Source organism: Vicia villosa, linkage group LG1 (genome assembly GCF_029867415.1).
Source record: "Vicia villosa cultivar HV-30 ecotype Madison, WI linkage group LG1, Vvil1.0, whole genome shotgun sequence".
NCBI lineage: Eukaryota > Viridiplantae > Streptophyta > Magnoliopsida > Fabales > Fabaceae > Vicia > Vicia villosa.
This window is the reverse complement of record NC_081180.1, coordinates 219,677,776-219,689,868: the sequence shown is the minus strand read 5'-3', so window position 1 is coordinate 219,689,868 and position 12,093 is coordinate 219,677,776. Positions and strand designations below refer to the sequence as shown.

Genomic DNA, 12,093 nt, shown 5'->3' with positions numbered 1-12,093 from the left:
GTAATAATCTTAAACATAACATAATATAGTTTTAATCTTAAACATAACATCAATGCATCCCTGACATGTATCTCACATAGTAGGACATCTTTAGTTGACTGTCTGACATGGTTCACACATAGTCGACCATCTTTAGTGCATCCCTGATATGGTTCACACATAGTCGACCATCTTCAGTGCATCCCTGATATGGTTCACACATAGTCGACCATCTTCAGTGCATCCCTGATATGGTTCACACATAGTCGACCATCTTCAGTGCATCCCTGATATGATTCACACATAGTCGACCATCTTCAGTGCATCCCTGATATGGTTCACACATAGTCGACCATCTTCAGTGCATCCCTGCATCCCTGATATGTTAATATCTAAACTATTAATATCTTAAATATTTTTTTTATTAAGTAATTAATTTATTAAATATTCAACAAATTAAATATTTTTTCCTATTTAATCATTCAATTATTAATATTTAAACTATTAACATTTTAAAATCTATTTTATAAACTATTAACGTCTAAATATTTTAAAACCTACCATTATTATTTAACATTTTAAATAAAACCTAATATTAATATATAAAATATTCATTATATACATTAAATATGCCAATTTGCTACTAATCAAATTATTCATTATATATTTGTGTTCTGCAAACATTTAACAAAAAAACATGTATAGTCTGGTGGAGAGCAATACATGCTTCTAGTTGGATGGAGTGGGTTCGAATACCTTTAAGAGCATTAAACAGTCAACTCAATTTTTCAATTTTTCTGCTTCAGTTTAATGTCTAACAGCAGCCACCCATATCTTCTACTTTGAAGAGCATTAACGTAGAAACAGAAATGCACAATTTCATTCATGTAAAATGAGTTCTCAAAACAGATTATTTGCGTGAATACAATTTCATTCATGTAAATGATTACAGATAATTTGCATACACTTGTATAGAAACTATCTAAAATAGAACTTTCTCCTAATGTTCTACAAGAGGCCATGGTTTCACTTGATAGTCATTTAGACCATTCACAACATCATCCATAAAAGTCCATTACATCATTTGAACTTTTCCTTTCTTCCTCAGACGGTTTTTTATTCTTTCTATAGCACTGAGGCTCTTTTGTGAATTTTCTCTCGAACCACAATTTCTGGGGCTTGTTCCTTCTTTCTTTCTTCCTGGAAAAATCAAACACATGAACAAAATTTTTCAAATTTCATAACACTTGGATAGTTCAAACCAAATCATAATATTATGAATATATATTATTACCTCATGTTTCTTTCTCTCCTTCTCAATTCTTTCTCACTTTCTCCATTCATTCCATCATCTTTCTCTGACATTACTTCATGCATATCCCATCTTCTACTTCACTAATTTTGCTGAAAATAAACATATGATTAACTCTTTTGTTTGTAGAGTTAACATCACAAATTAATGCAGATCAAGACCAGTTTTAGTACTGACAGTGTTAACAATCAGGAATACATACTAACAAGCATTCATAAACACTAACAAAAAACAAACAATTTTAATACTCGCTAAAGATCATTCATTCTATTCTAAAATTAAACATATCAAATATCAAACTAGTTCAACTAAAGATCATTCATTCTATTCAAGACTTAAAACAACCAAAAGATAATTTTACTTTGAACTGTTATGGTTTGATGATGAAGAGTTCAGATTTAGACTTAAAACAACCAAAAAAATTATTTTACTTGAAACTGTCAGGGTTTAATGATGAAGGTTTCAGATTCATACATATCAAACATATAAAAAAATGTTTTGAAGATGCAGAGTTCATATTCAGACATATCAAACCTATAAAACTTTTTAAAAAATTGTTTGAAGATGTAGAGTTCGAATTCAGGCTACAACTACAAATCATTCATTAGATTCAAACATCAAAAATATCAAAATAGTTTAGATCTAGACTTAACATATCAACCAAAGTTAAAGACAAACACAGAGAGAGAGAGAGGGAAAGAGAGAAATAAAGAGAGAATGAGAAAGAAAAAGAGGAATAACTTACATCGGTGGTGGTTCATGGTTGAATGGTGGACGATGGACGGCGGCGGCGTTTCATGGACGGCGGCGGCGTTTCATGGACGGCGTTGGTTGTTCGTGAGATCTAAGAAAGGTGAAAACCCCCACCCTCAATATTAGGGATTAGGGTTATTGGTTGTGACGATGGAGTGAGGAAGATGTGGATATAATTTATTTTATTTTAATTGATCTTTTAATAAATATTAAATTTTAAAAATAATATTAATATATTAGGGACTAAGTTGCAATATTCAAACTATAAAATTACCACAGTAAGGGTCAGTAAGGGTCATTTAATGCTTGAGTCCAATGTGGCACTATTAGGGCTTAGGACTTAATTCTGATTTGTCAGGCAGTGACTTCACCACTGAAGTCAAATGGGCGACTGCACCATAGAATTTCCCGTCTATTATACTTGTTTCAACCTGTTGAATCCACATATAGTGTTCATACTCATCAAAACACACGTTTATATCATGGAATCATAGAAATCAGAACACCTGAAAGAAAAAACCACATGCACACATCCACATCAAACATGTGGTGCTAACCAGCGTCCAGTGGAGGAGCTCACATATATGCAATGCCCTAACATCAACAACTAAGCATGCTGAGTTTGGGAGATCAAGAATTCTTACCTGATGAGGATCTTGAATTAAATATTCAGAAAACTCTACAGGATCTTGAGATCTTGGTGATAATGAATCCTTCAACCGGTTTCAACATACTGAGAAATAAACTCAACTTCGTGCTTGAATCTTTGAAGATGAAGAAGAGGCGAAACCAAGACTGAGCATTCTTAAATGATTCAAAGGCATTAGTGGTGTTCTTCCAAGATAACCGTGAATGTGATAATGATTCAGGTTCAGGGATGGAGATATGGTTAGAGTTTGTTAGAAACTCTAACAAACTTTTCTATGTGAGGTTTTTTAGAGAGAGAGAAAGTGATGGAATGTGAGGGTGATCCTGAAAGAACCTGAAAAAAAATGATCGAGAGAGATTTTGAAGTCAGTGTGATTCTACTTTATATAGAGAGGGTGCAGTGATGTCTCGTGTGATGCCTCTGTAGCTAACTTTTTCTTCTCAACACCTTAATGCACAAGCTTTATTGAATTTGTAGTAAACTTTCCTCTTCCTTTTGCGTGTGTCACTCTTTGCATGGTTAAATGAAGTAATATAGGTATACGCCTGCTAATGTTGTGATGGTACCATACTGCATTTTTTGTGTATGTTGCATCTTTTGTATATATGCTGCCAAACAAATCCTCATGTAAGGCCATTTCCCTCATGCCCATGCACCCACCTTTAGGTCAACCTATCTTGATCTATGGTCCATCATTTGACTAAACCTTGGTGTCAATGTAAGGGTATCATGAGGGAGAGCAATATTGTTGTTGGAGACATATTGAAACAAAGCATTCACATTTTTGACAGAACTTGGATCACCTAGTTCTCATGATCATAAATCTTGAAATATCTACTCAAATAGCATGATCTTGGTATATCCTTAAAGTCTGAAGGAAAGAGAGCAATTTTCATGTTGACAACATTTTGAGATGAGGCCTAGAGAATTACCTAAAATGTCCTCAAAGTCATATACTCGAGCTTCTTGGAAACTTTCGGAAATTCTACCAAATGCTGGGCCTCGCTAATCCGTTGGAACATCAACTTCTAGACTTCATATATTTGCACCCAAACATCCTTTGGCGAAAATTCCTTCTACAAAGTTGTATCTTGCATGGAGATGAACAACTTTGTATTTAACCTCAACCTGAAATAATGCTCTCAGAATTTCTTTGCGAGCCCAGCAGTCATTTCTTAGTGGATCCTTGACTTCTCACACGTGTAACTTTTCATTCATGGAGAATTGGATCTTGATCCCTTCTACAATATTGTAGATTGTTAAGAAGTGAACAACTTTGATGTTGAAGAGAATCTAAGTTGGTGATTCGAGTCTCATGGAAATCAGCTAGGAAGTTCAGCACCTGATCACTCTCAAACTATAAAAAAAATATTCTAAGAGTGTGTTTTGACGAGGTAATTGGAAATTTTAAAGGAATTTAAAATTCAAAGCAATTCAAATGATTCAATTGAAATCCATTCATTTTCAAATTATTTTGTTTGGATGGAGTATTAAGATGATTTATTGTTAGATTTTTGGGGTATTTTTTAAAAATTAAAATTTTTTGACCAAATTAAAAAATTGAAATGTAGGACCAATTTGCAATTTTTAAAAATTTGAAGGGCAAAATTGTAAATTTTAAAAAATATTAAGGACCAATTTGCAAATTTTTGAAAAATTTTAGGGTCAATTTTGTAATTTTGAAAAATATGAGGACCAATTTGCAAAATTTAAAGAGATATTAGTAACAAATACATTCTATGGAGTATGAGAGGAATTTCAAATTCTTTGGCTTTTGGTGTCATTTTAAAAGATTAAATTTAACTTAGATTAAATACTACATAAATTTCCATCATTTTAACAATTCTTCATTTTTGTATCCAAACAATAAAGTTTGTGCAAATCATTTTAAATTCCCTCAAAACATTACATTACCTCATTAAAATGCTTCATCCAAACACACTCTAAGTGTTAGAGATTTTCCAACATTGAATCATGAACTCCATCATCTCGTAACTTTTGATAAAAAAATCCAAATGAAGACGATTCCAACTATGATCTTGTAGTATGAAATGATCTCTTTATTTGTAAACTTTATTTGCTCCAATTGAATAAAAATGAGAAAGTTATCATTCTTATAAGAATAACACATGAACATGACTTTTGAAAAAGTCAACCTTAAGTCAAAACCCAAAATTCCACCACTTTCTTGATTTTCTTGATTTATCATGAAAAATCTTGATCAATTCTCTTCAAATATTAAGATTATGAATGTCAACCCTAAATTTGACCATGACTTTATTGTCCCAGATTGAATTTCTTGATTAATTGCACCCAATCTTGACTTTGATCATTGAACACCCAATGAGACCAAATGAATGAGCATATGATAAACCATCAGTTGAATTTGATCAAGAAATCCTAATTTTGAGATCAGATGAATGTATAAGGAAGGTAGCCTGAATTAGAAGTTTTAAATATGATGATTGTGAACCCCTATCTCTTGATGAGACATGAAGAAAATGTTGTGATCCATTAAGGCCTTAGCTCCTCTCTTTTGATCAAGTAAACTTTCAAAGGAGGCTCATATAGATGCTCCTATCTTGGTAACTTATTGGAGAAGAAACAATGTCATGGATGAAATGTATTTGATTATGGCCTATTGAAGTATGCAAATGAATATGATTCAACCTTCTTCCAGGTTAAAATGAGAGAAAAAATTTTGGGGTGCAACAAGTACGTCTGCCCCTAATTCCAATTTTGGAATTAGAAAATTTCTTAATGCTACTTTGTGAGTTACCAAAACTCCAAAGCATTCACTTTGCCGCAATCCCCTATTGAAAGTCTTGCACGAAACCCCCAAATCTACCAAAGATCTTGGAGGACAAACCCGTAGTTTTTTCAGATGAAATCCCCTGTAAAACTCAACCCAATATTCACGGCTACATAAGAACCTAATCGGACGTTATCAAACCTCGACTAGATGACACCCCAACAAAAAATGATTATGTGTGATTTGTCAGTGTGTATGCTTAGGTTGGAGGTTGAAGATGAAGAGAAAATGTAGTAAGTGTTTATAGTTTCATCAAGTTGGAATGATGCATGAATGATGTATTTATAGTTATGGAAGCTTGATGGCAAAAGGAGGAAATTTGGAATTAAAAGAAATTAATAAAACTGACTTATGAAATAGTATGTGTCAGCCCATGTGTTGAATATGCCGACACATGTGTAAAAAAATAACAGTATGTGCCGACTCGAACGTCGCATGTGCCGGTACATAAAAAGATTTCTTTTAGTATGTGTCGGCCGGTGGTCACACATATGTCAGCCTATGAGATAGGACCTACAGGCTTCATTCTTGAATTTCATGTGTCGGACTAAAGGTCATATGTGCCAGCACAAAAGAGAATTTCCTTCTGTATGTGTCAGCCTGTGAGCTTGTGAGCCTGTATGGGTCGTCCTATGAAACAGAAGCTATAGGCTTTGTTATTGAGTTATATGTGTCGGTCTGAAAACATATGTGATGGCACATGCAATGCATTTTTGTGCAGAAAACTATTTTCATGATTTTGGCCAATTTCAAAGTGGTTTTTGATGATTCCCGAGACCTCTAACGCAAGGGTGCCACACAAACTCAGAGATACCATCCAACATACATAAATGTTGTTTTCCTATAGTTTTGGCATCATGCAAAATATCTAATGGTAAAGTTGCACTCACAAGTAATACTAAGATAGAAAGAGATATCATAGATATTATTGTGTATAGGAATTGGAATAAAAAAAATAGGAAACACTTAGCTATTCTCATGATGTAGTGTATTAAGTGTTTGGCTTTGTGATGTATTTTTTGAATTTTTGTGGCTGGAATAGGAGAGATCGCCAAATATATCTTTTTGGTTCAAAAACAATATATTAAAATATAAAATCTCAAATAGCTTTGTAGGTTCTTTATTAACTTATTTTATTTAATTGATAAAATTGTAGCTTTGATTTGTATTAGAGGTGTTTTACTACAAAGCTTTAATAAATGTAGCAATCATTATCCATTCTTTCATTTTTATTAGAACAAAGAGTATTTTCGAAGATATGTATCTCCGAACAAAAATGAGTAAAAAAAAGATTTGATGCGTCCGAAGATATATCTCTGGAAACAATGGGCAATTAAGTATTTTCGCGTAGATAATAAGATAAATAGTAATGGTGCAATGTGAAATTGCCATATTAAAATAAAGTTTACAAAGTACATTATATAATAAGGAAAAAGTCGGTAGAAGGATATTTTTTTTTTGGATAAAAACTCTTAAAACAAAATAAAGAAAATTAACTCTCTATATTTACTCAAATAATGGGCTACACATTTTGGGCCTCTTGTCAGTATTTAGTACAAGTAAGTGAGGGATTTTACCCGATACCGTTACCATTGTTTCTAACACCTCACATATTTTGATAATATAAATATTATTTGTTATTTTTCACAAAAATATGATAGTTATAAGTAAAAATTTGGTAGAAATAATTTCTTGTTTCTCAAATTTTTTGAAATCTAATAAAATTACGTAAATTCATGAAATTTAAAATTTGTAGAAAAATTCAAAGAAAACAGATTTCTGTAGCAAGTTTTGCAAGTAAAAATCAAACTCTTAAAATATTACTTGATGATGCTGGAAGGAAATCACAAATGCAACGGAATAATTCAACAATACAAAACTCTCTCTAACATCACATGCAACGTAGAGACAATACACAAAAAAACACACCAAACAAGACAACACAATTTTACCATGGAAAAACCTCTGTTAACTAGGAGTAAAAAACCACGGGACTCGTAGGCCACTTAAAATCTCTACTAAAATCAACAATGGGTACAAGCAAGATTCTCTCTAATATTAGTTAGAGGCATACATAAACATCATCAAGATCTACAATCAATCTTGGAATATAACAAGAACACTAAGAGATAAAAATACCCAAAAAACACCGGACCTCAAAGATTGACTCGACAAACTGACTTACAAAGCTCAGAATTCACTCTCCATCGCTTAGAATTTTCTCCTTTGAGTCATGAACACTATGTCAAGATTTCAGGACAATTCGCCTGTTTGATTTTGCACAACCTCCGATTTCGTAGAACTGTTCTATGCTGAAATGGGGCTACGGGAATAGTGTTCTCTCTCTAGCTTTTCTAGATAATTTTTCATACAATGAATGAATAACCTAATTATCTTTGTTGGGTAGCAACAAAGGCTTACCCAAACATGGGTCACTAACCCACATCCACTTGGGCCATTCCAAATACAAGGGAAAAGTCCAACAAAATCCCCCAACCGACTGGTTGGAGGGCAAAACCAATCTGACTTCCATACGAAAAACTCAAACTTTCCATTAGGCAACACCTTTGTCAATAAATTCGAACCATTGTCATCGATGTGAATCTTCTCAAGCTCCATCAACTTGGAATGCAATGCATCATGAATCCAATGATAACGAACATCAATATGCTTCAACCTAGACTGACATATGGAATTCTTCGATAAGTGAATGGCACTTTGATTATAAAAAAATAAGACATACTTTTCTTATTTCACACTAAGTTCCATTACAAATTTCCTCAACCATAACAACTCTTTTGAGGCTTACACGTCAACTATAAACTCGACTTCGGTAGTAGAGAGTGCAACAGACTTTTGCAACTTTAATTACCAAGCCACGGTTCCCCCGAAAAAAGTCACCATATACCCCGAAGTAGATTTTCGATTATCCAAGTTTCCGGCCAAATCTGAATCTGTATATCCAACCAACATAGGATTCTTGCATCCCAAAGTTAGTCTCAAATTCGAAGTGCCATGCAAATATCTCATCACCCACACGGACTCCCAATGATCCTTTCCCGGAATTGAGAGATAATGAATTACCATTCCTACGGCCTGATCAATTTCGGTTCTTGTACAAACCATATCATACGTCAAACTACCAGTACAAAATATTATTCATAATCCACTTCTCTTCATTCGTATATGAACATCGTTTATGACTAAGCTTCAAATGAGAAGCAAGTAGAATTCTCAGCGCTTTAGCGTTATCCTTACTAAAACGCCAAAGGACTTTCTACACATACGTTTCTGGTAACAAGTACAACTTCTTCTCACTTCGATCTCGAACAATTTCAATACCAAGAATTTTCCGAGACTCTCTTATAAATCCTTCATAGAAAAATATTCACTCAAAGTGTTCTTCAACTCTTTCATTCTTAAACTATTCTTTCCAACAAATCTACAAACATAGCCTTCTTTTCCCTTTTCTCAGAACCCATCTGGTTGCTCCATGTAAATTTCTTCATGTAGATATCCATCAAGAAAAGTTGTCTTCACGTCCATTTGCTCTATTTCCAAATCAATACTAGCGGCTAGCCCAAGAACCATTCGAATAGATTGCATCTTCACAACTGGAGAAAAAATCTTTCTAAAGTCAACACCTTTCCGTTGTTTAAAATCTTTTACCATCAAATGAACCTTGAATCTTTTTTTAGAAGTACACCCTGTTGCAACCAGCTTATTTTTTTTTTAAAAATAAAATATAGTTGCCACCTTAATTTTATTTTTAAAAGGAAAAACCTTTTACGGGTGAATTCTGGGTCAGTAGGAAATTTAGGCAAAGGGAAGGTGTTAGGCATCATTTTCCTCCCTTTTACTCAAGAAGACCCATTTAGCCTTTAGGTTTTAAAAAATAAAATTTTTGGCGTTGTTCGTACGAACAACTACCTAGAGAGGGTGATTCGAAAATTGTTGACTAATAGATTAAAAAAAAAAGAAGTAGGTCTCATGTATCATCATTGGCCAAAAATAAAATTTTAAAAATTGAAAAGATTGGCCTCATATGAAATCATTGGCAAAAAATTTGATAGATTTTTTAAAAAGAATTGAATTTCAATAGGGGAGGCCAAAATAAACATTTTTTAAAAAAAACATGCCTCAGATATCATCATTGGCCAAAAAATAAATATTTTTTAAAACAAGGGGAGACCTCATAAGAAATCATCGGCCAAAACCAAAACCAATTGAAAAGAAAGGGATGCCTCATACGATAATCATCGCCCCTCAAAAAGGTTTGAACGTAACACCAATAGAAAATAAAAAGGTTTTGAAAAACAAAAGTATGAAAAATTATAACGTAATTTTCGTAGAAAAATTTTAGGTGTGTAAATGTCAGTGTAATTGCAAAAATTGTAGATGATTCAAATTGTGAAAATAACAGTGTATTTATAGGGATAATTAGGTCAACAAAATAGGGAATAAGATTAATGACAAATCAGATCTTCCTTGGTCAGCAAGCTGACCAGTCAGAAGCTGAGTGTGACACAGGTTGACACAAATTGACCAATAAAAAACCAATAGTCAAAAAGGGAAATATTGTTGGTATTTATTATAATTTTTGTACTCAATATTGGTAAAAAGTGTATATAATTAAATAAATAATTATTTTTAAAAATTCCTTAAAAATTAAAACGAAAATTGAAATTAAAATAATAAAAAATGCAATTTTCGTAAATAATTTAAAATTGAAAGAAAGTTATTAACAAATAACAGAGAAAAATCTAAAGTGTAACATGTGAGATTTGAACCCATGACCTTATACTTGCAAGCTTTTACTCCTTACCAATTGTGCTATGCTTATTTATTTGAAACAGGAAGCCAATTGAAAGTATATAAGGAAGGGCAAACATTTGCTATTATTTTAAAATATAAATAATTTTAAATAAACTATCATATTTTTAAATAGACTAAAAAAATGAATATTTGTAAAAGCCGAGATGTCATTTGTAAATAAACCAAAGAAATTAAAAAACCAAGATGTTAGTGTAAATAAACTAAAAAACCAAAATGTAAATAAACCAAAGAATTTTATAAAACCCAATTTTAAGATTATATGATTTTTTTGAAACGGGGTGGGCTAATTTGGGGTATGACACACTCGTCTAGCTTAATCCGATAAACCCATATATTATTCAATGCTCTATTAACTTAGAAAACTTCACTAACTCAAAGGTATTATTCTCACGAAGTGATCGCATTTCATCCTCCTTGGCAATCATCCCTTCCTTTTTGTTCTCATCCTCCAAAACTAATTTAAAGCTTTCGGGTTCTCCACCGTCTGTAAGAAAAACATACTCATATAAGGGGTATTGAACGGAAGGGATTTTATCACGAGTAGACTGCCTCAACTCATTAGAAGCAACTAGTTGCTCAACACTTTCAACCTCTTGATCAATCTCATTTTCAACAACGTCTTCCATAGCACCTACATCAACAATATCATTAGGATTTAAAACATTATCAACATTCAAATCCATACCGTGATTTTCGATTGTAACATCTTTGAAAGTTATAGGGGTAGGAGCAATAGTAATTGAGCCCGTATCAACCATTTCTTCATCTTCAAAAGCCAGATCTTTATCCTCAACTTTGTCGATGTCCTCAATGGTGTAATCCTCTGATTTCGTAGAACTGCTTTGTGCTCAAATGGGGGCTGCGAGAATAGTGTTTTCTCTCTAGCTTTTCTAGTTATTTTTTTCACACAATGAATGAATGGCCTAATTCTCTTTGTTTGGTAACAGCAAAAACTTACACACATTTTTTTTCAATAAGCATCGCACTAAGGGTGCAACCCTTATAACAGACTACAAAGATTTAAAACAACCAAGAAGTAGCTTGTACCAATCATAAAAACTAGAGTAAGATGTCAATTTACTGCTAGATAACCAACTCCAAGATAAGAACATGATATTAGAGCACACCACATCAAAACTATAAGAAACTTGCTCAAAAATGATAGCATTTCTCATAATCCATACACTCCAAGTAGTATCGATCCAAATCGTGTTAATCTTCAGCCTGTCATTAACGTTCTTCACCTTTTCTTATAAAGTTCCAAAATCCATGAACTCCTCTAACGTGAATGGAAGGTCTACCCCCAACAATACAAAAATCCATCCCCACAATTTCTTTGAAACATGGCAAAGAAAAAACAAGTGAGACAAGGTCTCCGGATGGTTCCTACAAAATTCACACAGCGGATTTGTGGCAATGTTGGCAACTCCTCTAATTAGCAACAAATCTTTAGAAGGAAGTCTAGAGATGAACATCTTCCATGAAAAAATCTTTATCTTAGGTGGAAGCAACATCTTCCACATAACCTTCAAGATATTCACTGTTGGTGGCAACCAAGCATAAAGCTTAAAATTAGAAACCAAAGCGGAAATGCTAGCTACTGAAAACTCACCATTGTTGTTCGGGATCGACTCAAAAAGATCTTGCTCTCCCCTGCCAGGAAATGCCGCTTCCAGCAAGCTCTTGAGCTGATCCCATTGCACCTTCATGATAGAGCTGGTTGCGATAAAAGAAGCTACATCCTCAGCCCCC

At 33.2% G+C, this 12,093-nt stretch overlaps 1 long non-coding RNA gene across 1 annotated transcript; it reads right to left on the bottom strand.

The window, feature by feature from the left end:
* Positions 1-837: 837 nt before the first annotated feature.
* Positions 838-2,203, bottom strand: LOC131622700 (uncharacterized). The gene is made up of 3 exons (XR_009289977.1): positions 2,037-2,203; positions 1,274-1,383; positions 838-1,179 (listed from the first exon to the last, which is right to left on the bottom strand). It is a non-coding gene; the product is annotated as an uncharacterized LOC131622700 (long non-coding RNA).
* Positions 2,204-12,093: the final 9,890 nt, after the last annotated feature.